The 5,053-nt window shown below is 47.4% G+C and overlaps 1 protein-coding gene across 1 annotated transcript in view; it reads right to left on the reverse strand.

Moving 5' to 3' along the window:
• Positions 1 to 3,286, reverse strand: part of SLC25A30 (solute carrier family 25 member 30) — a 29,559-nt gene extending 26,273 nt beyond the window's left edge. Inside the window, exon 1 of the mRNA XM_019525017.1 lies at positions 3,204 to 3,286. The gene's annotated coding sequence lies outside the window, so the exon portion shown is untranslated. The remainder of the gene's footprint in view (positions 1 to 3,203) is intronic.
• Between the last annotated feature and the right edge of the window lie 1,767 nt (positions 3,287 to 5,053).

Consider the following 5,053-nt stretch of genomic DNA (forward strand, 5'->3'; position numbering starts at 1 on the left):
AAAAAAAAAAAAAAAAATCAAGCTGAGCTGACAGTACAAGACACTAGTTTTCAAAAGGACTAATCCAGTTGTTCTCAATGTTTTTAGACTTATAAGTTCTGCAGAACCCTCCCCTAAGAAATGTAAACCATTCCTGTCAGAGCTGTTTCCCATCCAGTCCTGCAAGTGCCTCCTGAAGGAAAAAAAGGCACGTGGGGCAGTTTCACCTGGCTTCAGTAGCATTACCAGTGCCATGGGACCCTAGAAAGGGTGTTGTGGCACCCTAGCAGATAGCCACTGGTCTAATCACTAATCACCCACATCTTGCTGCCCAATGACATTTAATTGTATACTAGAATCATAGATTTCTAATTATTTGAAGAAACATTTCATCTATAAAAAAAGTAACCTCACGTTTTTAACATTGGCAATTTTTTAAAAGTCAAATTAGGTTGCTTATATTTTGTTCATTCAACCTGAACAATTAAAACCAACTCCATTTTGCTTTCCAATTGTTATGCAGTGGCACATGGCAACGATGCATTGCCAATGCTCCAGGAAAACAACACAATTTTGGCTGTATCAAATTGTTGATATTAGTTATATAAGATCCTTTTAGTGGACATAAGAAGTGCATGTATACACATATACAGACATACATACATGCTATACTGTCAGGGCAAGGGCACTCTGACACTTCCCAGTAAGTTCACATGACTAAAATAATACTTTTCACATTAGTTCTTCCCTAAAACGTATATGCATGCACAAAAATTATAAGCTACAATACTGTTCTCCCTGGCTGCTGCTCATACCAAGTTATTCATGTTTTCCAAATCCCTCAAATTATTTCTTCATCTTCCACCTCAAATCCAAGCTTTCTGTGTTCACTTTAAAGCTCTACACCTCTGCTCTCATTTCTTCCTACTCTTTGTCTTGCTCCCCACTTGAAGTCTATGCCCCCATTCCTTTGTAGTCTCCCCCACTCAATTTTTTTCTATCCTGCCTCTTCCTGTTAGAATTCCCCCTCCCCATGACAACATACAAAGCCCCCACCTTCCTTTAATTCAGAAAGCTAGCTGTGTCAACCCATTTAGTGGTTATATAATAGCACTACTAGAACATAATTGCAGTGAGCAGCTCTAGAATAAGTCTACAATAAAGTATAATTGTACATCAAGTGTAACTAGTAGTAATGGAACCCCTTAAGCAAAGGGCTTAGTAAAATTTACGAGAGATTAGGCACAAGATTAAGATAAAACAATGTAATTAACACTAGCCAGAAAAACTCTCCAGCATTATCTAACCTCATGATTTAGGTCACAAATTGATCACCTGTTACACAAGTATCAAACATTCAGTCTAAGGGCCAGATGTGCCCTGCATGATTTGTAGTCGGCATCATGGCATATCCAGTCTAAATGAGAGAAGAACATGCAAAAAACAAGAACTTGCCTTGTGAGAGTTTCACTAGATTACAGTCAATTAGTGCAAGCCACAGGTGGCCACTCATTTTCAGTTACTCTACCAATTCTTAATTTGTCTAAACTAAACTGAAATATATGACTCTTAAAAGTGTTTTCACAGCAGTCTGAACCAGTTTAAAATTCATATCCTAATAACTTGTACAATTTTCTTGTGCCAACAAGAGCACTCACAGAAAAGATGGAAACAGGAAAAGAGGATGTGGAAAGACTAAGAAACCAAGCACAAATCTACATGGAACTAACTGTATAATAATATATTAAAAGTTGAGAGTGTATAATGAAGTCAAAATAGACTACTCTAACTTTTATCTGAGCCCAATTTCCATGAAATGAACTATTCCAACCAGGAGATCTTACACCACTTTCAGCTGTCTTGTGAAATACGAATTTTCATTCCCACCTAGGAGCAATTTTACAATCTTTGCATTCTTCTATGCCTGGGGAAGGATGTGTGTGGCCAAAAGCTTACAAATAAAGACTTTTTTTCCTGCAAATATCTAGTTGGTCTAATAAAAGATATCACCCCTGCCACGAGTTGCGAGTCCTTCTGCCTATAGACCAATATGGCTATAAACTGCACCCCTGAAATAATGAAGTCAACGCATAAGCCATATCCTGTTTTCTGTGCAATGCATTTATTGATGGTCTGTTTTCAGTGAATGGGAGCCTGACCCCAGCTATATACCATAATTAAAAAATGGAATTTGCCCCTCCTCGCAGAACGTCCTTGGTGTCTGTAACAAATTAGGGCAAATAATTCCTACATATTTCTTTACAGAAGCCACTGAGGTTTACTACACATGATGACAGGCCAAGTCTGAATGCAAGATACTCACTAGATAAGCGTAACATTTCATGTCTGCACTATTTGCAAGAGACAACTGTCAACTAAAAAAAAAAAAAATCAGCTAATATGAAACTTTGAGGTCACCAAGAAAACTCCCAGAAAACTAGGCTTTTTCTACAGTTTCTGATTTCATTCTCTTTTGTTCTGCTTGGGTTTGTTGGAGGGGGAGGAGCTGTGTTTGGGTTTTTTTAATGCTAACTCATAGCTATCAAAGTTTGCTATTTTCAGGCTTCTTAAAAAAGTTCACCTGCAGACAGACACCAAAGTAAGGCAGATTCGGTCCGACAGCAGGAAGATTTTAAACCCGGGAGATGGGAAGGAGAATAAAGTCACTTCTTTCTGGAAGATCACCCTAGCCCTAACCCAGGGGACAAGTGTGGCTTTTAAATGAGGAAAAGAAGAAGAAAACGCCAGCATTGGGGTTTATTAAATACTGGAGGCTGCGAATGGGACAGCAATAGGGGGAAACCCCGTTCGCTCTCCCTTTCAGGGCTCTGTAACGAAAGCTGAATAGAAACCGGCTGCCCTCAGCTTCAAGCACGAGCGCTGCAACTGTCTGGCTCTTACGATGTCTGGAGAGTCGCTCTCAATGGGGCGGCCCAGTCCGGCGGCGCGGCCTTCCTGCACGTGCTGTGCCACTGCCCAGCAACGCGCGTCACAAGCGTGACGTGAGGCCGCATCCCAACGCGGCGCGCGTCCCCCCGGCCCCGCTCCTGCCCGGGGCCCGCTACCAGGCCCTGCCGCCAGGCTGCGGCTGCAACACAGGCCCAGGCGGGCCTTTCCTGCAGCGGCCGCGCGCGCTATTTCCAACCCCGCCCACGCCCGCTTGCGAACCAAGGGGGAGGGGGGACAGCAGATCAGGTCATGTGTGTGCCTCGCCCGCCACATACCAGAGCTCCCCGCTGCGTCCCAGGCCACCCCGCGCAGCACCCGGACCCTCACGTCCCGCCAGCGCTTCCCCGCGCGACTCTGAGCCTGCAGCTAGCCGGTCCCGCACCCTCCTACCCCGCCCCTCCCCCGCACCCAATCAGCGGCGGCGCGAGCGAGGCACCGCCCCCAACGGTTACGCAGGGGCGCGGCCAGCGCTCTGGCGCCCGGGCTCCGTCAGGGGTTCCTCTGTGAGCACGTGACGTCGCCCTGCCTCAAGCCAGGGCGTCAAGCCCCAGCCGCGTCCGAGGGGCGCTTCAGCGCCGCCCCCACTGCCCACGGGTCTGGCGCCTCGCACCCTGCACACGGTCTGGCCCGCACTCGTGTCCCCCTTATGCCACCAGCAAGGGGGAGAGGGGAATCCTTTCCCTGCATCCAGAGCTGGAAACTGTATTGCATTGGAAAGCTTGTCTCAAGTACATAGTTGGTCCAATAAAAGAGACACACCCCTGCCCCGGAGTCCTTGCCTCTGGCATAATTTCTCCATGGTCACAGCTACAACCTTAAGCTACCCCCTCCTCCAGGCTTCCCTGTACTGCTGCTAGGACTAAGGTCACCCCCTGGCTAGGGCCAGAAATTACACACAAACTGGTTGCCGTAAGTGATAGGAAGCTGGTCCAAATCTGTAACGCTGCACAAGTTCAACACAGTGGGATTCAACACGGACAAGTGCAAAGTGATGCACCTGGGGAGAAACAACCGGCACCATACCGACAGGTTGGGGAACTCCCCTCTTGTCAGCAGGGAGGCGGAAAAGGATCTTGGAGTCATCATTGACTTCAAGATGAACATGGGTCGGCAGTGTGGGGATGCAGTCAGGAAGGCCAACCGCACCTTGTCAGGTATCCACAGATGCATCACGAGCAGATCCAAAGAGGTGATCCTCCCCCTCTATGCAGCACTGGTCAGGCCACACCTGGAGTACTGCATCCAGTTCTGGGCGCTGCACTTCAAGAGGGATGCGGACAGCATGGAGAGGGTCCAGAGGAGGGCCACTCGCATGATCTGGGGACAGCAGGGCAGGCCCTATGAGGAGAGGCTACGGGACCTGAACCTGTTCAGCCTCCACAAGAGAAGGCTGAGGGGGGATCTAGTGCTCTGTTACAAACTAGTCAGGGGGGATCAGCAGGCATTGGGGGAGTCCCTGTTCCCCCGAGCACTGCCAGGAGTGACCAGGAATAACGGTCACAAGCTGGCAGAGGGTAGATTTAGGCTAGATATCAGGAGGCGCTACTTCACGGTCAGGGCAGCTAGGATCTGGAACCAACTTCCAAGAGAAGGGGTGCAGGCTCCTACCCTGGGAGTTTTTAAGAGGAGGTTAGATGAACACCTTGCTGGGGTCATTTGACCCCAGTACTATTTCCTGCCACGGCAGGGGGTCAGACTAGATGATCTACACAGGTCCCTTCTGATCCTAGAAACTATAAGTTCAGTGCATGCAACCTGCTTTCAAAATGACTGAAACGAGTTTAAAGTAAACCTGGATGGATGGATGGATGTAGTACCGCAGGTTCCCAAACTCAGACAGCTTGCGCACCACCAATTTGAAATGACACAATCTTAAGTACCACCAGCACATTTTTGTCATATCAAGTCATTATAATAAATCTGTTCACGCTGACAGGTTGTCTGCATACCACTGGTGGTACCCATACCACAGAGGGGGAACTGCTGATAGAGTATCAGCCTTAACTGATTTCATTACATCGCTTTATTGAACTTCTGTCCCAGTTCCCCAAGTCCCCTTATTATACACCAACAAAGTGGCTGAAAGGGGAAGTGCAGAGATAGGGAGACTGGGAGCCTATATATG

The sequence above is a fragment of the Gavialis gangeticus genome, unplaced genomic scaffold (assembly GCF_001723915.1).
Source record: "Gavialis gangeticus isolate Ggan-Ray unplaced genomic scaffold, GavGan_comp1, whole genome shotgun sequence".
Classification (NCBI taxonomy): domain Eukaryota; kingdom Metazoa; phylum Chordata; order Crocodylia; family Gavialidae; genus Gavialis; species Gavialis gangeticus.